This window comes from Podarcis filfolensis (genome assembly GCF_964270895.1).
Source record: "Podarcis filfolensis genome assembly, chromosome: W".
Taxonomy (NCBI): Eukaryota; Metazoa; Chordata; class Lepidosauria; order Squamata; family Lacertidae; genus Podarcis; species Podarcis filfolensis.
The window spans coordinates 38,678,283-38,704,840 of NC_139619.1; the positions used below are offsets into that span (position 1 = coordinate 38,678,283).

At 46.0% G+C, this 26,558-nt stretch overlaps 1 pseudogene across 1 annotated transcript in view; it reads right to left on the reverse strand.

The window, feature by feature from the left end:
- The window catches only part of LOC310753811 (inositol polyphosphate 5-phosphatase OCRL-like), an 863,084-nt pseudogene that overhangs the window by 798,647 nt on the left and 37,879 nt on the right, over positions 1-26,558 (reverse strand). The window contains exon 13 of the transcript in view: positions 26,182-26,266. The product of the transcript in view is annotated as an inositol polyphosphate 5-phosphatase OCRL-like (transcript). The remainder of the gene's footprint in view (positions 1-26,181; positions 26,267-26,558) is intronic.

The following is a 26,558-nucleotide window of genomic DNA, read 5'->3' on the forward strand; positions in this document are numbered from 1 at the left end:
CTTGTCTAACTCCCCTTTGGACTGGGATTTCTCTAGAGAGTCTGCCGTCCTGTGCGAGTCTTATCTGGAGGGTATTGTTCTCATGAAGCTTAATCATCAGAAGTAATAACCTTCTGTTAATACCCATATTGGCCAATTTGGCCCAGAGCCTACCCCTGGATACAGAATCAAATGCTGCCTTTAGGTCCACAAAGGCCGCATACAATGACTTTTTCCAATGTTTCACATACTTATAGACAAAATAATCTAACACTAAGCAGTGATCTATGGTAGAGCGTCCAGATGTAAACCCTGCTTGTTCAATTTCTAGCAAGTCATTATGATCTAACCATTCACATAATTTTAAACATAGATGTTTTGTATAAAGTTTACAGATCACATTCAGAAGACTAATTGGTCTATAATTAGCTGGGTCAGAGGGGTTGCCCTTTTTAAATATAGGAACAATTATAGCCAGTCCCCAATCTTTAGGGATTTCAGTTGTCTTATCTATATATGAAAATAGATTTGCAAGAACCGGGGCCCACCAGTTTATTTGCGCTTTCAGAAGTTCAGCGACAATGAAATCACTTCCTGGGGCTTTGCCAGATTTCATTTGTAGAATTAACGAAGTGATCTCAGTTTCAGATGTTGGGGGCCATGGTGTATCGTTATCTAAAGAGATGTTAAGCAGCGCGGAAGGACGATGTTCCCTAAACAGCACTTTATAGTGCTCTTCCCATAAGTTTGCAGGGATTATTGTGCCCTCTTTAGGAGTTTTGGTTTGACTGGAGATAATTTTCCAGAAGTTGGTATTGTCTTTTTCTATTGACGCTTTTATGAGGGCCTGCCAGATAAGAGAGTCTGCGGTTCTTTTTTTGGTTTTTAGTAACTCTTTGTAGTTCTTTTTTTTAAGTTGTAACTCTAATTTAGTAATAGGGTTAGGATTTTGCCGGAAGACCTTAAAGCATTCCCTAAGTATAAGTTTTGCCTGGATGCATTCGCGGTCAAACCATTTTTTGTTGGTAGGGAACTCATTGTGGTTAGGTCTCCTGAGTCTTGACAATAACGGTTGGAGTTTTCGGATTAAAGTGTTATAATGGTCAATTGGGGAGGTCTCTTCAGTGTCATTGGAGGTCAGATCAGCCCAGAGGAGTTGACCTTCCATTGATTGTGTCCAAATGCTAAAGTTGTTATTAACATAAGGGGACCATTTAATTCTGGATCTACCTATTTGTTGTAGAACATTAGGGTCAGGTGTCTGTGGGACGAGCCCACATCTAGAGGGTTCCCAAAATTCAGTCCTTTTAAGATTTAGGGGTAGATGGTCACTTTCGGTTCTTATATCTACAGTAAATTCAATATATTCATCAAAGAGTTCTTGGGAGACAAGAATGTAGTCAATAACAGAATGCCTTAAGCCTGACCAATAAGTAAATTGGCCAGGGCAGTCTCCCGAGGAGAGGCCGTTTAAAATAACAAGGTTTAATCTAAGTGCCATTAGAAAAAGACATGTACCAGCAAAATTGGTAACTGGGTCAAGTGAATGACGCCTGAATAGGGGCCAATGTTCATCATTAGCATTTAGGGGACCCATTCCACTTTCGTTAATTAGCTGTTCGTCTGAGTGGCCTAGCCTTGCATTAAAGTCCCCACCAATAATTAAGGAGGCAGAGGGGAACTTATTTGAGACAAGGAGAATGCAGTCTTCCAGTTCGTTCCAGATGTTTTTAAGATCAGTTTGTTTCATAAGTGGATGAATATAGACATTGATGCATATGATCTTAAAGTGGGTAGAGAATATTTTAACAGCCAAAATCCATTTTTTATCGATTTTCAATTGGATAGGGGAGGTTCCTAGATCTGTCGATACGAAGGTGCTCAGATCTCCCGCCGGTCTTCCGCCTTTTGGGCCGATTGTGGCACAGGAATGGAAAGCAAAATAATTGTGTAGTTCAAAAGGATTTTGCATCCAGGTTTCTTGGAGCATGATGATCTTGAACTGTGATATGTAGGTTAGAACGTCTTTGTCCATTGTTTTCGATTGCCATCCAGCAACGCTCCAGGATAGTAGTAGAGGCGGGAGTCATTTTGTCTCTTCAATAGCATCTAGGGCTTTCCCGGGGTCGTGGAAGATGCATCCATTGGATGGTAAAGTCTCCGGTAATGTGATTAGGGGCGCCACAGAGATTTCGGCGTGGATTTCAGTTGGGCAGAGTAGGGGTGTGTGTTCTGACGTGACCTGAAGAGATTCATATCCCATTTTTCGCTCCAAGTTAGGTGGAGTATTTGCCTCTTTTGTGGGCGCTAGATCTTCAGAGTTGCGGAGATAGAGTAATAACTCATCTAGTCTGTCCGTTATCTCTGTTTGTTCGGCTTTTGGAAGATGGGAGAAGGAAACAAGTAACTCCTGCTCCATCGAATTCTCTAGATGAGTAGCCTTTGATAGGAGGGGCATGGGGGTCTCTGTCCAACTAATTAAGTCTGAGGGTGGAGAGGAAGAGCTCGTAGTAAGTTGGGTGCCCTCATTTTTAATTGCTTTCCTTTTAGCTGGAGAGTAGGGTATAAGAGGGCAAATCTTAGTGTTGATAAAAACTCTTGTAATAAAAATTCCATAATTAGTCAGGTAGCTTTGTAGGGACATCATATAAGTTGGAAACTTTTTAGATTCGAAGGTGAGCAGTATCCTCTGCATGTGTGGCTTGCTGTAAATGTGGACAGTGGATTTCAGATCGATGGAAAGGGGATTTACGCCCAAAAGCTCAGCTAGATGCCTTCTTGCGACATGTATAGACGACCAGTTAACAACCTGACCTTTGAAGGGGAGGATAATTAAACAGAGTCTAGTGGCTTGTAGTGAGAGATTGTAGGAAGATATGGTGTGTAAATCTTCCATAGTTTGTTCATTTTCAAATTTGCAGCCAGTCTGCGAAGTTGAGCGCAGTAGGACAGGTACTCTAGGTGTTGGTTCGGCCCTATCCTCCGGAGAAGCATCTACGGGGCTGACATTAACTTTTGGGGATACAAAGGATAAAATCTTCTCTAGGGAGCCTTTGATGTCTCTTATGTATTTAAAGATACAGTCCACGGTTTTAGCCACTAGGTCTAACGTGGTAGAGTGTTCCAGTAGTAATTCAGAGAGATGGTTTTCTTGTTCTCTGATGTGGTCTTCCGCCTGAATGGGCATAGTTGGAACTTTTTTGGGACCTTTTGGTCTCGTGATGGTGTTGTTTAAGGGGTTAGTGGGTTGTTTAGCGGATAATTCCTTCGGTGTAGTTTCCTTATCTATTATCTCTGCTAATGGAGAGAAGCTATTCGAGGTCGGAATATTAAAAGTATCCTTTGTTTTTCCATTAAAGAATTTGCTGATTTTGGTTTGCTTGGTGAGGGGCAAACATGCCATTTCCTCTAAGTCCTCAGATTCTCTGCAGCGTTTTCCAACCCCCCTCCTCGCATCAGCAGGGCTGTCTAATTGCTGAGTCATCTCTCCCTTTACCTCACTCTTCTATCTTTCCCTAGGTTTTTCAAAGAGTCGAGGGAGTATTTTCCTTGAAAGTATCCTGTTCAAGGAGGAGTAGTGTGCCAAAGGTTATTGGCATAACACTAAATTATGCACCGTCTGTGCCTCCAAACTTGCGGTGGGAACAGCCCATGAGTCTTCCTGTAAACTCTTCGCAGTGTGATAAGATAGTCAATTCAGCTTTAAACTTCCAAGAAGAGTCAGGAATACAAAGCGTGGGATAGAATGCGGTGAGGTGCTTAAATTTATCTGAGCTCAGTGTTCATTAAAATAGTCTTTAAAAGGAGTAAGAGAAAATAAAAAGATAAAATCAACGGGCTCACATTAGTAGAGTGCTGGTCGCCATCATACCGGAAGTCGATGTGGGTTTAATTTCTTCGGCGAATGTGAGCGGTATTGGCTTAGGCATTGATTGGACCTGACTATATCTGACTCCTGCCCATTGTGCAGGAAGTCCCAGTAGGGGGAGCCCTGTTGATGCGAACCAACTCAAGCTCCCCCTGGTGCTCCCGTCGGGGTTGAGTCAAGGCCTTAGTCCCCCAGCCGGGCTTCAGACTAGATCAACACCCCCGGATTCCTTTAACGGAATACCCTTAAGCATGGAGGGGCAGGTGATGGCCACATCTCCCCTCCCCCACACAAGGTCAAACAATGCCTAACCGCAACCCTAACAAAGTTGTGATGATTGCTACGAGGTAGGCGAAAACCAAGTGTCCAGTGCCAATTTGCCAAGTGGTAAAATTCCTACCAGGCCCCTTGGACAACCAAGGCGACCAACCGTAGTCCATAGCAAGGCCATTGCCTAACCTGCAAAATAGGGACGGAGGGTGGGTGATTGAGGAAGCGAGCCAAAGAGGAAGTCCTCTGGGGGTTGGCTGGCCCGGCTCTGACGTGGCCGGGATCCCATTGAAGGGAGAGGGAAGGTATTCCCTGTACCTTACATCTAAGTAAATTGCTCTGCTAAATTGCTCTGTTAAAATTGCTTACTATCCTGCTTTGCTGAATTTGGAAGAGGCCCACTTCCTCTTTCTGCCGGCTAGCAGAGAGAGCAGCGGCCTTGCTGAGTTTGGAAGAGGCCCACTTCCTCTTTCTGCCGGCTAGCAGAGAGGCCCATTTCCTTTCTTCTGCCAGCTAGCAGAAACTGCAGTTGCTTGCTATATTTGGCCAGACGGTCGTTTCTTTTTTTTTGCACATGCTTCCTGCTGCAGAAACGCAAGAGACGAGGAGCACACAAACAAGGGAAGGAGGGGGCTTAGCTAGCCAAATAGCCATATGCCATATTAGGGAGTAAGCTAAAAACTTGCCAGCTGATTGGAGAAGGTTTTGGGGAAGCTTGGGGAGGGAAGGGTGTTTTCAAGGTATAAGAAACTCTGCATATGTGAAATTGGGTGCAGCCAGTTTGCAGAAATTATTCTGCTGGTTGCCCCAGCATGCTGTGTGTCAAATAAATCTCTTTTCTCCGACCAAGAAGTCTCTGGAACTGTTTTTCCCTTCTGGCCACGGGATTGGCGGACCGCCGGACCTCTGGGTAATTCCAAAATAAGGCTTCATTTGGTGCGTTGGCCGGGAAGAGGTCCCCACCCCCAGCCGAGGGGCCAGACTCGACTGAGGTGAGCAACCCAGGACAGGTGCTCGCGACCTCCAGGCGCCACCCTGCCAGTTCGTGGGGGGAGATCGCCACACCGTGACTGAGCCGAGACACCCAGTCGGGGGAGAAAAGAGAACGGCCGAAGGAGGGGTCCGCAGCGGAACAGGTAAGCCCAAAAAGGGAAAGGGTGTGGTAAGAGGCTTGATCAACCTCACCTGGCCGTGAGCAGTAAAGTGCCGCCAGGAAAGGGTCTGGCTGTGAGCAGTAGAGTGCCGCCAGAAAAGGGACAAAGGGAAAACTGGTTGTGAGCAGTAGAGGGCTGCCAGTAAGGTTGGGGAAAGGGGAAACGGAGGGAAAGTTACTTTGGTGTGTTGCATGTTGGAATTATATTGGGGTGTGTTTTGTATGTTGCATGTCAGATACTCCAGTGGTTGAATTGTCAAGTGTGGGCCGGGGCTTAGTGTCCCCTTGGCCGAGCGATTGTAGGATTGTGCATTTCTTGGCAGCGCGAGCTCGTCCAAGTCACAGTCTGTAGTGTGTGGAGTGTGAAAGGATTTTAAGCCCGGTTAGGAGCGGAGTATCTGAAAAATGGGGTCCGGGGGCAGCAAATGTACCCCTTTGCAGTGTTTCTTGAGCAATTGGAAAGCAGCTACGAAGAATGATGATTGGGGCTTTAAGTTGAGAAGGGAGCGCCTTAGAACCCTCTGTGAAGTAGATTGGCCCACCCAAGGAACTAATTGGCCCTCAGAGGGGACTTTTGACTTGCAATTGATAAACCCCTTGTGGCGAAACATAGTCAATGTCCATCCAGACCAAATCCCTTATATCTCCACTTGGAAAAAGAATGTGGAAGAGAACCCCCCCTGGTTGAAAGATTGTCGTGCAGCCTTTGAACAAGGAGCCAGGGTGTGTGCCGTGACAAAGCCAAAGCCCCCAGTCTTGCAGGACCCTGAAGGAGAGGGAGAGGAAGTTTTAAGACCCCCTCCCCCGTATGTCCCACCAACCGCACCCCCAGTGCCAGCCGATCCGGCCCCCGGTCTCCCTGGACCGGCCCCGCAGCCTGAGGAAGAGGCAGGGGGGGGAGCCCGAGAAACATGAAAGTGCAGATGATGAGGAAGAAGATGTGGAGAAATTCAGAGAGAGGCTGGAAAAACAAGTAAAGCAAGGAGAGAAATGGACAGAGAAAGATGACGAGAGGGTGAGAAGGGAGATTGGACCATGGAAGAGCGAGGTAGATGTGGCACTGCACCTATTGGATGCAGCCACATGTAAGCCAAGGCAGACAAAGAAGAAACAGAAACATTTAATGAAGGCATGGGAGGGAGCCAAAAGGCACGAAGCAAGGAAAGAGGAAGAGGAGTCAGCAGCGAAAATAGCCCCTCTGCGCCGAGTATATGACCCCCCAGTGCCCCCGGGACCAGGTGGGGCAGCAGCAGCACGGACCTACACGGTCCAGCATATACCCTTCTCAAGTGCAGATGTTTGCAATTGGAGGAATCAAAACCCTTCTTTTGAGGAAAACCCAGCGAAAATCATAAAGTTGTTTGAAGGGATTTTTAAAACTTATAATCCCACTTTTGATGATGTGCAGTATTTGATGGATGCGCTGCTAACCACAGAAGAGACTAGGCGAGTCCATGCTGAGGCTCGAGCACACATGAGAGCACAGGGAATGCAGGAGCCAGATATTGCAGCAAGATATCCTGAAAACACACCGAATTGGGATTATCAGACTACTGATGGCCAGAATACCCTCACTACCTACCGCCAGAATGTATTAAATGGTATGAGAAGGGCAGCCAGAAAACCCACTAACTTTGTGAAGGTCAGAGAGGTAGTGCAGGGGAATGAAGAGGCCCCAGGAGCATATTTAGAACGCCTGAAGGAAGCTTACCGCCAGTATACTCCTGTGGACCCAGATGAGGCTGCCAACGCCCCTATCATAAAAGCTGCCTTTGTAGCTCAGGCGGCGGCCGATGTCCGCCGAAAAATCCAGAAGCACAGGGGTTCATGGGCCACACCCTTGAGTGGATGTTGGAGATAGCTCAAACCACTTACAATCAGAGAGATGAGGAGGCCCAGAGAAAAAAGGAGAAGTATCAAGCAAAAAAGTTGATGGCGCTACAGGCTACCACACCCACCCCTCAGGAAAGAGGAAGTGCCCGGGGAGGAGGGCCAGGCCGCCTGGGGAGGAACCAGTGCGCCATCTGCCGGCAGGAAGGGCACTGGAAAAGAGAATGCCCACAGGCTCACTCAGGGGGAAGAGGACGAGGAAGACGAGTCCCAGGCCCCATTCCCGTGGGACCCGGACAGGAACTGAGGCCTTGGACATCGGCAAATGCCGGCAGGGGTAGAGGACGTGGACAAGGACCTCCCTGGTACCCCCCAGCCCAAGGACAACCTGGCGCAATGAGCCTGAGGGAAGAGGAAGAATATTAGGACAGACCGGGCCCAGCTGATTTAGGTTCCCGTGAGCCCATGGTCAAACTACAAACAGGGAACCGAACCATCCCCTTCATGGTTGATACAGGAGCTGCCCACTCTGTTTTGCCTGTACCAGTGTCCAAGCCCACTAAGCAAACGGTTAACATAATAGGAGCTACAGGCAAATCACAAAGGGCCCCATTCCTACAATCTGTTGTCTGTCGCCTGGGTGGCCAAGTGGTCCAACACAAGTTTTTGTATATACCGGAGTGCCCCATCCCATTATTGGGCCGAGACTTGCTTTCAAAATTGCAAGCCCAGATATCCTTCCAACCGACAGGCGAAGTAACAATGACTACAGGACCTGCAGGAGAGTTCTCCTTAGAGGTACCCATGAGGGAACACTGGCGTTTAATGGCGGTAAAAGAAGAGGAGGGGACTATTCCAGAAGACCTCCTGCAAGAGGTCAACCCCGATGTATGGGCAGAAGGCAACCCGCCCGAATGGCAAGGAACAGAATGAACAGGACTTTAAAAAATCAGTTGTCCAAACTTACCCAGGAAACAGGCTCTAACTGGGTATCTATGTTACCCCTTGCCTTATTAAGGGTCAGAAGTCTACCCCAAAAGCGTACCCATTTATCACCCTTTGAAATAATGTTTGGGAGACCAGTCCCTTATGTTAGGCTGTTGACTCCTCACGTCACCCGAGATGTGCAGCTTGATAACTATGTACAGTCACTCTCCCGAGTTCTTCTTTCTCTTAACAGGTGGACCCACGAACGCACTCCGTGTGTTTTGACTGAACCCCTGCATCAGTTCGAGCCGGGTGACGAGGTGTGGATCAAAGACTGGGCCCAGACACCTCTGCAACCGTGTTGGAAGGGTCCTCACACTGTCCTGCTGTCCACACCCACTGCTGTAAAAGTTACTGGCATCACCCCGTGGGTCCACCACACCCGAGTGAAGAAAGTCGTGTCTGACTGGTCAGCTACGCCAAATCCTGCTAATCCACTGAAGCTAACCATCTCCAGAAGAGCGCTAGACGACCGCCCTGCTAGTGTCACTCCGGACGCTGACACTTCTACGCACGGCTGAAGAAGGTGGATGGGAGGAGGAGCGCCCGCGGGCAGCGCTCCCACCGTGGTAACGCGCCAACTAGACAATCCCACTGCCCCTAGTGGACTTCTTATATTATCCCCAGAAGGATTTGAACCCCTTGATGTGCTAACCCCCTTTGAAGGCCCTTTGCAAGGTTGGGTATATTCTTGCGGGTGCCACTACATTTACCAGGAAGGAGAGGCACCTTTTGGGTACGCAGTATTAACCAGAGATCATGAGGGACTAACCCACGAGAGGGGTATCGTGGGCAAATTGCTCTGGGTGGTGGGAGCAAGTGATCCGTGGAGTTGGCTGTATTCCTGGTTGCCTGACAGTAGTTGGCTTCGTCATGTTATGGTTTTAATTGCTGGACCTGTTTTAATCTTATTGCTTCTCTGCTTCTGTATGCCCTGCCTGCTGCAATGTATGCAAAATATGATGGAGAAGATGATGTCCCGCATGATGGGGCCCCGTGTCATGACCCTTACTGCTCTCCTCCAGGAATACAATCAGCCCGAGCGACCGGAACGAACCTAAGTATTAGGTTGTTCAGAAGAAGAGGAGGGAGTGAAGGGAGAGGGAAGGTATTCCCTGTACCTTACATCTAAGTAAATTGCTCTGCTAAATTGCTCTGTTAAAATTGCTTACTATCCTGCTTTGCTGAATTTGGAAGAGGCCCACTTCCTCTTTCTGCCGGCTAGCAGAGAGAGCAGCGGCCTTGCTGAGTTTGGAAGAGGCCCACTTCCTCTTTCTGCCGGCTAGCAGAGAGGCCCATTTCCTTTCTTCTGCCAGCTAGCAGAAACTGCAGTTGCTTGCTATATTTGGCCAGACGGTCGTTTCTTTTTTTTTGCATATGCTTCCTGCTGCAGAAACGCAAGAGACGAGGAGCACACAAACAAGGGAAGGAGGGGGCTTAGCTAGCCAAATAGCCATATGCCATATTAGGGAGTAAGCTAAAAACTTGCCAGCTGATTGGAGAAGGTTTTGGGGAAGCTTGGGGAGGGAAGGGTGTTTTCAAGGTATAAGAAACTCTGCATATGTGAAATTGGGCGCAGCCAGTTTGCAGAAATTATTCTGCTGGTTGCCCCAGCATGCTGTGTGTCAAATAAATCTCTTTTCTCCGACCAAGAAGTCTCTGGAACTGTTTTTCCCTTCTGGCCACGGGATTGGCGGACCGCCGGACCTCTGGGTAATTCCAAAATAAGGCTTCACCATAGGCAACGGGGGACAGAGTCCCCCGCCCCTAGTGGGGAGTGGGTGGCCACGTGGTCCACCACAACTCCTCCCCACTGGGAAGTGGAGCGGATTTCCCAAGACATATCCTGTATTTGCATGTTACCCCAACACATTCCTCCTATGTTAACCATGTATAACCCTCCCCTTTTCTGGTGGAGTGCTGATGTTTAGCGAACTGTCTGCTGGGATAAGATAGGAACTTTTAAAAGTCCTTGTCACCCCGTTCTCGGGGTTCAATTCCTCTCTGAACCTGTTGCGTGATAAACTTTGGTCTCCGCTATTTGCTCCGGTTGGTGGCTGGACTCCTTCTTTGTTCCGCAGGGACCCACGGGCTCTGAGCAGCCTCCCACCTGGATTTTTCCGTAACGACAGAAACTCAACTAACCCTCTTGAGAGAAGAAAGGTGGCTTTTGCTCCCGCTGCAATGTTGTAATCTAAATAAGCACATCTTCCTACAAGTGAATAGTAGCCACCTATCTGGGGGGAAATAAAGTGGTATGCTGAGAGACATGGTTACGGTGGAGAGCAAATCTGTGTTCAACAATCCGAACATCCCGAGAGAAACCAGATGGCAGCTTTTTTTTTTACTGTGTCCACAGAACTCAATGAAAGCCTGTGGGATGTAAACACAGGAGCAGTCAATGACAACATTCCTAGAGTGTACATGTTAGAACATGGGGAGGGATGTCTGTCCAGCAAGCAGGTAAACTTCCTGAGGACAGACTTCCTCCGCATGTGACCAGAGGTGTGTGTGGCCTCACCTGTGCAGGTAAATGATAAAAGCACAGGGCAGGCAGCCATCTCTCTCTATTGCCTCTCGCCTCTCTCATCTTCATCTTTTGAAGAAGCAGGATGCCCTCTTGGCTCTCAGCCAAGAGAGGAGGATAGGACTATCTTCCTATAAGAAAGATTCTAAATGTATTTTACCTTTTTAAATAATTACCAGAGTAATTATTATAGAGGTTCTAGCGAACCTGTGCAGATGTTACCGTTGCGAACTTAAAAGGGGGAATGTTATAAACTCTGGTGATATTTTGGGAACTTGTTAGCACAAGTTGGACTAGGATATAATCTCACAATATATCCTCTCCTGCATCCCTGAACATTCCCACAAAGCCAACCAATGGTTTTGCAGTTGCTTTCCATGGACATTTTGCAACCAAGCACAGAATTCCTTGAACCTCGGAAACGCTTCTGATTTCTGCTTGAGCATGAACACATGAATGTACCTGGAAAAAGCATCAGTCAATACCATGAAGTACTTTGCTCCACCTAGAGAGGTTGCAAGTGGACCAACAAGGTCTGCGTGGACAGTCTGGTAGGCTTTAGATGCCCACCTGCCAGAAACCTTGCCCTATTGAACTGTGTGTCATCATGATGGCCTTGGCCGGTTGTGAGTTGTGAAGGCCGCTTCCTGCAAGGCCCTTTCCACCTGGCCTGGGGGGCAGGGCCCAGACACCAGCTCTACTAAAGAGGCTCCTGGTGAGACCAGAGGGACATCGCTCGGCCTGACAAGAAACCCAAACTATTGGATTCTTTTGCCCCATCTTTTTGTGCCTGCTAAACAGCCGTGTCATGCTTATGATCATATTTTATTCTCTTGGGAATTCTGCTGTTTTAAATGTGCATTTTATATTTGACTTTACTTAAGCATTCCCCCCCAAAACCAACATTGCTAAGTTTTTTGTTTTGTTTTTGTTAACTTTGTGTTAAATATGTATTCTGTAGTTGACTTCCTTTGTAATGTTTTGTTTTGAAATCTTTAATATTTCAGTTTTTGGTTAACTATGTTGCTTTAACTGTATACTCTATATTTGACATTCTTCAGATTGTTTTATTTATGTTTTAATATGCTGTAAACTGCTTTGAATTTTTTCTTGAAAATATAAAGCGCTATAGAAATGAAATTAATAATAATAATAATAATAATAATAATAATAATAATAATAATAATGTTCATTGAAATGTTGTGTCCAAAGACTGCAGCCGAAGGAGAGATCACCCCTCCCTCAATTTTCTATCAGATTATTTAGATTTGGTAAATAATTCTTATTGCTATTCTTATTGTATTGATTATTATAATTGATTTATGTAGTTCTGACGGTTTAGCTGCCTTGAGCATGAAAATAGAAAGGCAGGATACAAACCTAATCTAATAAAGAGCCCTCCTCCTCCTCCTGAGCCTGGGGCAGGACCGTAGCCTGAGAGAGAGAGGTTTGCACAGTTCCCCGATTATTTTGGAGGAATTCCACACCACACATTTAAAACTATTACACCACTTGAAAGAGTCCAGGTTTTCCCTCAAGAATCCTGGGAACTGTAGTTTGCCAAGGGTGCTGAGAGATGTTAGATCTGTAGCAAACAGAGGTTCCCAGGATGTGTTGGGTGAATCTGTGACTCTTAGTGCAATGCTTCTTGAAATGTGTGGTTGTGACCATTGTCCTCATAACAGCACTGGGGTTCGGATTGCAGTGTGTGTGTGTGTGTGTGTGTTGCAGAATGGTTTAATGAGCTCATTCTCCTCCTAGCACATCGTCTTCATTCAACTCTGGCTGTTGAATGAATGCTTTCTTATAATCATTCTTATGTTTAAGTGGGCTTTGGCCTCCTTCCAGACAGCAGCTTGAAAGGGAAGCAAAGGAAAGCTCAAATGATGACAGACGGCAGGGGCATCCAACAACCCAGAGTTTTGGTTTGGATGTGACACTTTTAGACTTCCCCAAGCCATCCCGAAGCCCCAATTTCACTCGGCCCCATTTTACTCTGGTCCATCTGAGTATCTCCTTTCCACCTATGCCTCCCCTCCCCCCCAAATATTCACAATTAAGAAATCAGAAAACAACCCCCACCTCTCTTTCAACAGAACTAGATGGAATGATCAGGCATAGCAACTCCTGCAGAGAGGATAAAACCAAAATGTTTCCAAGGGACACATTTATCAAACAAGCTATCTGCCCATAGCTCAGTCAGTAGAGTGTGAGACTCTTCATCTCAGGGTCGTGGGTTGGAGCCCCACGTTGGGCAAAATATTCCTGCATTGCAGGGGGTGGACTAGATGACTCTTGTGGTCCCTTCCAACTCTACAATTCCATGATATCCTGTGAGGAGTAGTCTGAAGTGAAGGCACAAGACAGGAGTTGATCATCATGTGAGCTGCGCACAGGTGGGCTGAAGCGAGCTGCTGACCAGTCCTGTGGAGCCTCCTTTTATTGAGACAAATATGCAAGCTAGGCAGATACATTTTGGGCTGTGACCTTTACACACCTTTGGTCCCGAGATCGTGGGGTGGTACAAAGTTATTTTGGCACCTGTCTCCACCGCGTCATTTTCCCCTTGCACAGTGTATGACGAAGGAGACAAAAGGTCTCAGGGACAAAGGTTACAGACAGGACACCGCAGACTGCTGAGACCACAAAAGGTCAGACAGAGGGAACGATGTTCCAGACAGCCATGACTTTGTCTGTGAGGGGGAGTATGCTACGCACCCCAGGGTCACGCGTGCAGGCAGACTGTGGCTGCCTGCTGGTGGGGAGTGTGCTCCCTCTGGACCCCACTGCCCACTCCGCGATTATCCCTACAGTAGTCAACTGAGTTTTACTCAGAAGAGATGTGTCAAAATCAACACAGCCACGTAATTTGTGCCCATCAATTTAAATAGGTCTGCTGTGGAAAGGACTGATGTTGACTACAACCCTGATGTTTTCTGATTATTTTATAGAGCGTTTCCCTCAATACCAAAAAATGGAGGCAGAGACAATTTACTGAATTTCAAAACCACCGAAGCTTTATTGAATGAACGAATGAATTTATTACAGCCACAAACCAGAATATGGACTTCTACAGAGATAGAAAACACGTAGTAGTAGAAGAAGAGTAGTTTGGATTTGATATCCCGCTTTATCACTACCCTAAGGAGTCTCAAAGCGGCTAACATTCTCCTTTCCCTCCCCCCCCCCCCAATAAACACTCTGTGAGGTGAGTGGGGCTGAGAGACTTCAGAGAAGTGTGACTGGCCCAAGGTCACCCAGCAGCTGCATGTGGAGGAGCGGAGACGCGAACCCGGTTCCCCAGATTACGAGACTACCGCTCTTAACCACTACACCACACTGGCTCTCATATATATGGAGGTTAAAATCAAAATTTATAAGCTAGAACACAGTAAAGAATACAGATGTGAAACTATTAAAATGTGTAGTTTAAGACCTTAACCGCTAATTTAAAATATGCATGTCAATGCTTTATTATAATTAAGGCAGGTAAAATAATTATTACTCTTAATAGTGTTCATTGCTATGAGGCTTCTTGAAGCAATTCAGAATACAATGAACATCAGCAGAACACTTTCCTTTACAAGGACAATTTAAAAAGCAACAATTTAAAAGCAATAAAAAAGTAATATTGCATAGGAAAGAATTCTAAAACAACAGCAATGATCACAATTAGCAACAACACACAATGAAACAGCAAGCAAAAATTGCCACTCCATCATCGCTGAGCCTTGAAACTTGTGTCTTCTCCCCATAATCGAAACTGACATCAAGTCTTATGTCATCTGGAAGAGAATGAAGGAGAAGAGAGATGAATTTCTGCCACATTTACTGATTCACCAAATTGACCTGGCCCCCATTCCATCCTATTTACAAGGAGGCTTTATGGATCCTGTCTTTGGTGGCAACGACTCCTTCCAAGCCTGCAGTTTGGCCATGTTGGTGCTGTGGCAGGATTTCACAGCCACATGACCCAGGAGGTCTGCATCAAGCAAGGATGCTGCAGCTACTGAGTGGGCTCTCCTTAGTCTGGAAAGTGCGACTGAGGGAATCAACCAGCCCTATTTATCGCTGGAGCAGCCGGGGATCTCCCTCTTTTGCCAGACTTGGTTTTTCGCCTACATGGGGGGGGGGTTGCGAGTTGATGTGCATCAGAAGGACTCCCCCTACTGGTGGTTAACCCTTCCCGGACTTCAAGAGGATGGGCTGAAGCCGGATAGTCGGTTAGGACCAATGCCTAAGCCAATACCACTCATCACCTGTAACCAATAAAGTTGTGGCCATATTTAGCCCATTAACCTGAAATAATTGTGTCATGTGTCTTTATTTCCACTTTGGAACTCGCCACGCAATAGGGCTCTTTTTGTTTTTTTATGCACCCACAGACCCCAAACGGCTCTCCACAGGAACACAGTGGTGCATCTCATGTATGGGGGGGGGATTCCAACACACCCCCACCCCCAGCAAAGGAAAGATAAGGGAAGCATTTCCAGCATTTAAAAGAGCCCTCAGCATAATGCTGTTAGGACCTCAGCCCTGCCTGGAGAGCGAAGGGGGCTGCTAGGAAGGTCGTCAAAGCATCAAGGCATAGATGAGCCAAAGAATGCAATGAAAACTCTCTTAGAGTCAGAGTGACTGACAGGAAGACTGACAGAACCCCTGTCTGTTGCAGTTGATGGCTGAAGAGTTGAGAAAGGGAGAAGGGGTAGCGAGAGGGGGGTGTATAGTGGCTAGAATTCTGGACTAGGAGGACCTGGGAGATCCGAGTGCAAATCCCCACTCAGTCATGAAGTGCACTGTTTGATGTTGGATCCAGTCACTCCCATCCTAGCCTGCCTAACAGGTTTGTTGTGAGGGGAAAAACAGGGGGAAAGGCAAGCCATAAATGCCACCTTGAACTGCTTGGATGAAAAGTGGGCTATGAATGTAATAAAAAGCATCCCAAAATAATGATCATGGAAGGTACCCTGGGGATCATCTAGTCCAACCCCCTGCAATGCAGGAATATGAGCTGTACCTTATGGGAATCGAACCTGCAACCTTGGTGCTATCTGCAGCTCCCTCTAATCAGCTGAGCTGCAATGAGATTTTGTAGCACCCTGCTTGTGGTTAACGCTTAGCTGGAATGAAATATTCAACGCAGCAATAGAGAAATTAAAATAATAATTTATTTGTCAGACAAATAAATGTGAGGCACAGTGGTATAAGGTTACCAAGCTCTGGCCTGGCCTCCTGTCATTATGGCCAGCACTTATATTCCCTCAGCTCAGCCCCCTTGCTCCTCCTTTGGCTGCCTCTGTCCAATCAGCCTGGTTAAAATTCCTATTGGCTGTTCGCTAGAACCAATCATAAAAGATACACCCATTTCCTATTGCCTTTTATGGGAGACAAAGAGCTATATTTCCTTCTATTTATAATTGGCAAACAGCCATTAACCTCTACAAGGCACCTTAATTACCAGATAACCTTTTGCCCTAGACTAGGCGCCTTAACTAACATTTCATCTTTTGCCCTAGACTAGGCGCCTTAACTAACATTTCATCTTTCCACACATTATCAATGAAAGATCTCCTTCTTTGGAGGTCATTAAGCAGAGACTTGACAACCATATGTCAGGAGTGCTCCGATGGCGTCTCTCTGTCTGGCAGGGGTCCGGACCCAATGGCCCTCGTGGTCTATTCCAACTTCTTCTATGATTCTATGATTTCTTACTTTCTAAATCCTTTGCATAATTACATTTAAGCCAATATTTCATACATAACATATATAGATTTTTAGAAGCAAAGATCTTGTCTTAAGTAAATAGGAACTTAGTAAGAGCTAAGTTCTATAAGTTTTCTAAATTCTCTGAAGCTTCAAAGCAGCTTCAGAGAGAGAGAGAGGCCTCTTCCCTAGCCAGCTGCTGTTTGTATTAGCTCTTGCCTTTTTAACCTTAGGAAGATGTGGCTCAAGTTTAATGGGAGGCACAGTGTTTTTGCAACCTTGATTGATTGTATTCTATAATTTGTATGGTCAGTGTGACCTTTTGCTCCCAGCCTGTTTTATGACCGCAATAAACCAAAGGGGCCTCTGACAAAGACCTTGCCTGCGACAAAGACCTTGCCTGCTGGTTTCCCATCTCAAAAGAAACATGTGAATTTAAGCTCATTTTTGGAATACAGGAATCTGATCAAAATATAAGCCTTGATAAAAATGCAGGCTATGATCAGATGCCTCAATTTGAGGGAGAATGGGAAGGCGGGGATCATGGAACTTTGAAGTGTCAGGCATAGCTCTAATGGCTTTAGCCCAAACGTAGCAGAGTTTTCCTGCACAGCGAAGAAGCTAGTTGAGGTGGAAGTGACTAGTCAGCTAGACTCAGAATAACTATTTACAGGATTTATTAAAAGGAGAAATAAAACCAGCAGAGTTTCTGCATACAAAACGAAGCAAAATAAATCCTTTCTTTCTCTCTCTCTCTCTTAACCATACACAGCACTTCCTACTCCTAACACACCTCTAACACACCAAACTGTGCTAGCAATCCCTAGATAACAGAGTTGAGTGCTGGTCGTTAACCAATCAGAGTAAGTAGTTTCTAGGTCAAGCTGACCTTGGCTTTCTGCCAAGAGTAAATTGACACGGCCTTGAGTTAATTGTGTGAAGCCAGAATCTGTAAGTTTCCCATGAGAACCAATTAACAGAAACTGAACACCCCCTCACAGATTCTGCTGGACAATTAACATCAAATACACCTATGTAGGAGATTATTTTTCCAGCAAACCTAAACCCTTGCACATTCGCTTGTTCTTTACCTTTGCCAATGGTTTAGTTAACACATCTGCTACATTTTCTTCACTTGATACATAAGTACAGGTGATTACATTGTCTTGTACACAGCAACGCACATTTTGGTATTTTACAGAGATATGTTTGGAACGCGATTTGAAACCCTCTGTTTTACTTAAGGTTATACAAGCTTGATTATCAATGTAAACTTGTACTGGTTCTCCACAATTTACATTTAAATCTGTTAACAAATGCTTGAAATAAATCACCTCGTTGCACAATTCACTCAACGCGGCGTACTCTGATTCCGTTGATGACACACTTACAACGTCTTGCTTGCGTGACCGCCAGCTGATTAAAGCTCCACCGACCATTATGACTAGTCCTGTGACAGATTTTCTATCCGGCAAATTTCCCCAGTCACTATCACAGTAGCAACTCAACATTTCATCCTCTGAAGAATTTAATTGTAACATATAGCCAATTGTCTGTTTGAGATATCTCAGAACTTGTTTTACCCCTTTCCAGGCATTTAGTGTGGGTTTTGAGACCAATCTACTTAATATGCCTACTGCATAGCTAATATCAGGTCTGGACCACTGTGCTAGATACAATAAACTTCCAATTACAGAATGATATACATCAGGATGTTCAAATTCAGGACTCTCATCTGTATGAAGCGTTTTTATGAAACCTGGATCCATAGGCACCACTGCCCCTTTGCAATCCTGCATCCTGTATGTAGTCAGTAGTTGTTTAACTTTGTTCTGCTGACTAATTAGGCAGCTGCCATCTTGGGCCCAGCACACTTCCAACCCTAGATATGTCCTAACCGGGCCTCTGAGAGTATCCTTGAGCCACTAAACGAGCTTTGTATTTGTACTTTCCTGTCACCAGAGGTTTAAGTTTGTACACCCACCTGCAGCCTACAATCTTTGCCCCCTCAGGCGCTGCTACTGGTGTAAAAACCTTGTGCTCATTCAGAGAGGACATCTCTTCCTCCATTGCCTGTTTCCAGAGCTCTGCCTCCTCTTTTGGTAACTTTAACACCTCCTGAAAACTCTTGGGTTCTGCAATCACACTAAACACATTTGCAGTATCTGGAGAAAAACGCACCGGAGGCACTCCTTTGTTTTGTCTTTTAGATCTTCTGGGAGAAAATTTTTCTTCTGACCCACTTTCCTCCTCAGAACTACGACCTCTCTTTTGTTGCTTAGCGACTGGTCTCTGGCTAATTCCACTTTCTTGAGAGCTCTTATCTGAACTTTCCTCCCCCTCAGACTCTGATTCTCTATGTTTACCTTCAGAGTCATGAAGCTCCTGGGAAGGTTCAAACCAAACCTCAGTATTGGCATGTAGTCTCTCCCAGCCACTATGTTCACAAAAAAGTGGCATTCCTGGAGATCACAATGCCATTTGTCCCTTCAGCAAAGCGGAAACCTTTTCCCAGCTCCTGGTAACCCACAAACACTAACTGTTTGGTCTTAGGATCTCCCTTCTTTCTCATTTGTTTTGGAATTAATACCCAGGCTTTTGATCCAAACACATGCAAATGGTCAATTTTGGGTTTTTTCTGAAACAATTTAAAGTACGGAGTTGTACCTATTGTTTGATGAAAGAGCCTATTTTGGAGATAACACGCGGTGAGCATGCTCTCCCCCCAATAAGACATGGGCAAATCAGCATCGTCAAGCATGGCAAACATCATGTCTTGTAAAGATCTGTTTTTTCGCTCTGCAACGCCATTCTCCTCTGGGGAAAAAGCGTTCGTTTTTCTATGCCCAATGCCACGCTTTTGTAACCAATCTCTAAAAGCATTTGACATAAATTCGCCACCTCTGTCCGTCTGAATCCTTTTGAGTTTAATGGACAGAAATCTTTCCACAGATGCCACCCAGCCTTTAAACTTAGTGAACACGTCACCCTTATTCTTCATGGGATAAACCCAAGAATAACGCGTGGCGTCATCCACAATTGTTAATGAAAAACGCGATCCACCCCTGCTTACAGCAAACGGACCAATTACGTCCATGTGAACCAGCTGTAGCGGTGACTCACTAACTCTGTCACTTCTGGGGTAAGAGACTCTGTGGGTTTTAACCTTTTTACAAACATTACAATCGAGGTACTTGTTACAACTCTTTAAATTACCCCCATCAGCCAATTCAGACATTTTTAGTATACTTTTCCAGCAAGCATGCCCCATTTTCCTATGCAATAAGTGCACACAGTTGTCATGTATAGCTTTGTTATTCACTGCAGGCTGAGATTTACTGACTACTGCTGCAACTTGAGATCCTGCTTTAAGCCAAAACAAGCCTCCCTCTGACTTAGCAGTGCCTAAAATCTCACCAGCCTTCTTAATAATGCAACTGTCTCCTTCAAAATACACTTTAAACCCAGCTTTTAGCAAACAATCTACAGACATCAGATTGCTCCTTAATGAAGGCACATAAAGTACATTTTGCAGGCATTCACGAAGACAAGGAACAAAAACTGCACCCCCCGAAATCACTTCGGAAGTACTTCCGTCTGCTAGAGCCACCTGGCTGCGCTGTGCTGAGTTCTTGGAAACAAACAATTCATCTGAATTTACAATGTGCCGAGACGCTCCCGAATCGACCACCCAGACAGCTTGTTTCTCATCAGCAATCTTGACCTCGGCGGTCACCAGCTGAGCCGACTGTTTTTGTTTGAAGAACTTCTTTTTCCGCTGCTGCTGCTGCTGATCTCGTCTCTGCTCCTGCACCGGCCACTGAGACTTGACCAACTCAGGACATTGTCGTTTTAGATGCGCTGAAGACCCACATCGGAAACAACGCCTAACAGCAAACACAGACTCCTCACCGGCACGCTGCTCTTGCTTCACCCCTGGCACGGCATGAGAACTCCTTCCAAACCGCCCGCCTGTAGAAGCCTCTGCAGCCAACGACCTTTCTTGCCTCTTCTGCCACTCTTCAATCAAACGCCCAGTAACGTAACTGATTGATAAATCACGCTCCTGTATGCCTTCTAGAGACAAAACTAAATTATCCCAGCTTTCCGGGAGAGAACTCAAAATAATAGCCACCTTCTCCTGCTGGTCTAATGCACAGTCTCTTTCCTGTAGCGCAGCAAACTTTAACTGTAAACTGTGTAGGTGTTCCTGCATTGTAACCCCAGGCTGTAACATTGCCTTGTACAATGCCTTGCGAATGAACAGCTTGGAAACCGCTGTCTCACGCACATGGAGTTCTTTAAGTGCTTGCCACACACCTCTAGCTGTCTTGATTCCCCTCACATACGGCAACTGGGAATCTTCCAGCCCCAAGACAATTGTGGCCCTTGCTCTTTGGTCTTTATCGAGGTCTTCATCATCAGGCTTTGCAGGAAACTTACTCACCACTTGCCAGAGACGATCCCTCTGCAGCACTGCCTGCACGCGTTCCGACCACAGCAAGTAATTGGAGTCATTCAGACGCTCAAAAGCCATCTGAACTGGTTGTGAGGCCATCTTGAGAGCGATGTCCCTGGAACCCGGAACCAGCTACTCACGACCACCGAGAGAGAAAACAGGAACCACAGCACCCAGCACTCACACGCTGCAGCTGTTGTCCTTGTGTCCACTGCGTCACCAGCTCACCACAGTCAGGAACCAGCCAGTGTCCATCTGCTGCACCAACAGGAACAACAACTTCTGGAACTACTGGAACCAACGCCATTGATGCTGACACCACCACAACTCAGGCTGGCAGCACAATGCCCATAACCTCATGGAACTTTGAAGTGTCAGGCATAGCTCTAATGGCTTTAGCCCAAACGTAGCAGAGTTTTCCTGCACAGCGAAGAAGCTAGTTGAGGTGGAAGTGACTAGTCAGCTAGACTCAGAATAACTATTTACAGGATTTATTAAAAGGAGAAATAAAACCAGCAGAGTTTCTGCATACAAAACGAAGCAAAATAAATCCTTTCTTTCTCTCTCTCTCTCTTAACCATACACAGCACTTCCTACTCCTAACACACCTCTAACACACCAAACTGTGCTAGCAATCCCTAGATAACAGAGTTGAGTGCTGGTCGTTAACCAATCAGAGTAAGTAGTTTCTAGGTCAAGCTGACCTTGGCTTTCTGCCAAGAGTAAATTGACACGGCCTTGAGTTAATTGTGTGAAGCCAGAATCTGTAAGTTTCCCATGAGAACCAATTAACAGAAACTGAACAGGGGAAAGGGAGGGGGTGGGAAGAGAAGTTAAGCTGTTCAGGAAGGGGTTAAATTCCACGGGGATGCTGGAAGCCCTCGCCCCAGAAGATTACAAAAAAGAAGCAGACGAAATCCTACTTACAGATTCACGATGCTGGCCATCTCTTCAGGTGAAATCCCCTCCTGTTTAAACTCAACTGCTTTAAAATGCTCACACAACACTAACTCTGAACCTTGCCTCTAACCCTATTGCTACTCCTCTCTGTCTAAAACATACAGGAAAATATGTGCACAAAATATACAGATGAAAATGAAATGATAAAGTGAAAGCATTTGCTGAAATACAGTAGAGAACTCACGCCTCCCGAGTTGAGGGAGGCCTTGCTTTGCATGCAGGAGATCCCAGGTTCAGTCCAGGATCTCCACCTGACAGGGCTGGGACTGCCCCCTGTTTAAAAACCCTGCAGTGCTGCTGCCAGTCAGTGTAGGCAGTGCTAGGCTAGATTGACTCTGTCAAGTGCAACTTCCTATGAATGCTCCTCTTATACGATTTCTCGAAACACAAGCAAGCTACCTTATGAACGAGTTGTGAGAGTTCATTCATGGCTTTTAACAAACAGCAGAAACCATTTTATTATTTCTATGTGAGTACAGAAATCCTGAATATGAAAGGAAGGAAACTTCCTGCCTCTGCAATAAAGGCAGCTGCACTGCTAGGTGAGCTGTCCCGATGCCAACTGAAACAGACCCTCCAAAGATTCAAAGGTGAAAAGGGAATTTTGAGCATCTGAGCACAACTGGGCCGTCTTCTGCGTTAACGTGAAGTGCAGGAAGTGATTGCCTTGAGCAGGGGTAGGCAACCGAAGGCCCGGGGGCCGGATGCGGCCCAATCGTCTTCTCAATCCGGCCCACGGACAGTCCGGGAATCAATGTGTTTTTCCATGAGTAGAATGTGTCCTTTCATTTAAAATGCACCTCTGGGTTCTTGGTGGGGCATAGGAATTCGTTCATTTTCTCTCTCCAAATTATAGTCCGGCCCCCCACATGCTGTGAGGGACGGTGGACCAGCCCACGGCTGAAAAAGGTTGCTGACCCCTGGCCTTGAGCCTCCTCAGGACTGGCGCAGGGGCCGTGCATTTCAGGGTGCCAGCCAAGGCCCGTGCCCCAGTATTGATTGCTGATTCTACTGAGTCCATCAATATATTGTTGTGAAGTGACCTGGCATTATTAAAAATAATGAAGTGCAATATAGGCTTGTCTTACATCTTTAACAACAACACAGTAAATTGCACAGAAGAATTCCATGTTGCCTGTGGGAGCGGCTGGGTAGACCTCTTTGCAGCTGCATGATCCAGGCATTTGATCTATAAGCAACTGGTCAATCTTCATAATTGGCTCTGGCTTCGTGTAGGAGATGGAACGCATTCTTCTATTTCTCACCCCCGTATTCCACCCCCACCCCCCTCCTCCTATACTCGGACGGTGCCGACTACTCATCTCTACAGAGTGAAATGTTTATGAGTCCTGCAGATCTAGTCTCAGACGTCAAACCTCTACCCCAAAGACGGGGGAGCCTGTGACCTTCCAGAGCATACAATTCTTTGGACTGCTATATGCTGAAGTGAACAAATGTTTTGTCTGAAACCCTTGAGAGCTTCTGTGGGCCGCCCTAGAGAACACTGGGCTAGAGGGATCATGGGGATGACTTGTTCCACAACAGCAGATGGCATGCAGAAATTTAAACTGTAGCAAAGGGAGGTAAACTGTCTAGCTAGCTAGCTAGCTATGTCTTGCTGAAAGTGCATGCACTCCTCTTAGCCAAAGCCCCAATAACTGCAAGCGTGGAGCCACACAAACACGCCTGATCTCGACACTGTCTTGGGGGAAACTCCCGATGCTGGAAAATTCATGTGCTCAATTTCTGCACATTGAGACAGGAGCCAAAGAAAGCACACGCAGAGTAGGGGGGCTCATAAAAAAGGTTTCTTTGGGAGGGGGTGGGTTGAGGTTTGCTCCGATGTGAAAGCTAAAGAGCAGGCTTTCACAGAGAAAGGAGCAGAGTGAGGCGGAAACTACCGGGACCCGTGCTTTCCAGGCACGCTGACGGGAGGGATGAGTCCAGCATTGCATTGTTGGGTCGTATTTTCAGTGACAACTATTTATGACAGAGGTTTACAGAAAATTGATCTAAAACCTCTGCTTGTAAGAGGCTATGGGCATTTGAAGAAGCCCATCATAATCTTTACATGAAATGTATCTTTAGAACACCGGTGGCGTCATGTCCCCATTTGTTGCCTTAGTATCTCCATCAATGCACCACCCACAATTTGCCATCATATTGGCATCAGGTGTTTTCCAGGCCAGTGAATGTCAGCAACCCCTTCTTCTAAAGCTGCTTCCCCAGTTTCATCCAAAATAGAAAGAAATGCCATTTGGTAGCCCATTGAGAAGCTTTGGGAAGTAATGAAATACATTTCTGAAAGTTATTTATGGATGCACAAGGTCACCACATCTTTGCTTAAGGTGAATGGAAAGGAACATTTCCCCAGGTGGCACACCACTGTCCCCGAATCTCGTCCGCTGCTTGGTCATTTCAACAGATTGTGTGTCTTAGTAAGATTTTGTACATTTCAGAAAGCTTTCCCTTGCCTACAAATGAAGTGCATGATTTTTCAAAAACTTATTAATGCCCCGTGCTTTTACTTCTGGTGTGGTAAAAAATTGCAGAATCTGGCTATCATTTAAAGCAGTGTAAGACGCTGGTTTACGTTTCCCCTCACATTTGGTGACTAGGTAGGGATATGCAGTTTTGTGTTTTGTTTTTTGAAGAGTTCCTAAGGAGTCCTGCTGCTTCCGAGTTTTATTTTGGGGGTTGTTGTTGTTTTTGTTTACAAAAAGGTAATCCAGTTGTAACCTTTTTCTAGGTACAATTCTGTACATTCTGGTACTACCTGTTCACTCATGGTCCCTCCAAATCCCTTTGTTTCTTTTAGCAATGTGTCCTTGTGTATCTGCTACCTTTGCTTACAGAATTTCTCCTGAGGGGCGCTTTGAACATGTCCCGTAATACATGTGGATAAAAGGAATCGCCTTTGTTAATTTCAAAAGCCATTTTATTTCTTCCATGATTTTCCTCTGTTGTTAATTTATTTTGTAAACGCAAGTGGGGTTTAGTCACCAGAGAGGTGGAGTCTGTGGTTTTGCTCAATAGGTCATGGTCATTTCAAGAGCCATAGGGCCTGAGATGGTTCCAGCTCTAATTTATGTGTAAGATTAGGAGTCCAAGAATGTGGAATCAGTACTGCAGAAGGTCAGTTCTGACATACTTCCCCCCTAAATAGTGGGTGAAGTCCTTTTGGAAAGGACTCAAAAATTTCAAAGTGTCAAGTTTTGCTGTACTGAAGGACTGTCCATATCTAATCTATTAGAACATTGAACCCTCCTCCCCACTCCAGGAATTTTGCTATCCAAAGTGGGTTTGAATTTGGATAATAAAAGTTTCCAGTCGAGTAGATTTATATATTTTAGTGAAGGTAAGCAACTTAAAATGACCACAGACCCAGTAAAACTCATGACAAAGAGAAGAGAAACAACATTTAAAAGCAGATACAAATAATGAGGCATTATTCTTTTCTCAAGAAACCAGCAAAATTTCACTTTTCCTGTTTTATTTTAAGCATGCTTTTTATTCAAGTTTTTAACAAACAACAAGGGGGTAAGCTGCTGACTATAGGCAGACTATCATTTCTCAAGGGCCATTCCAAATGTGTACAGTTGATGGCTCCAAAATCAGCTGCACCCTGTGAGTCCAGAGGGCAACTGGTGCCATTGTCCCTGTTAGCATTTTGTAAGAAAGGGCACCAAGATTTCATCAAGGATCATAGAATTGTGGAGTTGGAAGGGACACCGAGGATCATCTAGTTCCGTTATTCACAATCAGGGGTCCGTGGCCCCATCCATTGCCTCCCTCCAAATAATTTTCTCTCATTTTGGCATGGCAATAGCATACATTTTATGGGCGGTCTTGTTGTTTTTAGTATACCTAAAATCCTTTGCTTATTACCCCACATTTTGAACCCGCAGCCCTGAGATTAAGAGTGTCACGCTCTACCAACTGAGCCACCCCACTGTAATTATCCCACACCTCCCCTCTTGACGAAGCTGCCTGCAAAGCTGATCTGCCGAGGAAATGTCCTTCTGCAGGCATGGTTTCAATCCAAACAACAAATACTAGTGGTCAACTTCAAAAGTGCGGTCAACAAACCCTGCTTGCCAAAGAACAATTGAACGCACCCTTGAAGCTCCTTTGCAGCCATGTCTTTACCTTGACACCACGTATGATGCTAGATGTGGGGCCTGGGGGCCTGTCAAGGTTCCCCACCTCTGCTCTATCTAGCCAGGCTGATGTTTTCAAATGGGGGTTAAAGCTGTGAAGCTGTTTGGATGCATGACTGGACTTGATTGTGGGCATTTCATTGTGCTGTGTCCCAGAGCCTTAAGGATGGGCTGGCCTAGGAACCTAAGCCACCAGGTATGTAAAAGTGAGGTCCACTCCAGCCAAGAGCGAAAGAAAACCACCAAGCAGCCCTGCTCCCCAACAATGTCCCCCAAAGAGGATACGGATCGTCTCGGGAATGCTGGTGTCCAGGCACTCAGTTATCTCCTGCAGCTCGTCCTGCGTCCCCGGGGTCTGGAAGAGGTCCTCCTGAAGTAGAGTATCACTCATGCGTTCGGAAGGGATGAGGTACATCCTGGATAGCATGAAGAACAATCCAGCCCTGGGGTGCATAATGTGAGGTCGAGGAATGCCACAATGGAGAGAAGCCCATCATCAAGAGAGCTGGCGCAAGGGCTGAGAATTGTATCCCGCCTGCTTTCCACAATAGCATTCCTACTACCCTTCTCCTGATTTGGGGCAATGGGAGAGTGAAATCATTTCCCGTGTCTTCTAGTGGCAAGTCTCAGAGAGCCGCTTTGCTAGGGAGAGACAGAAAATG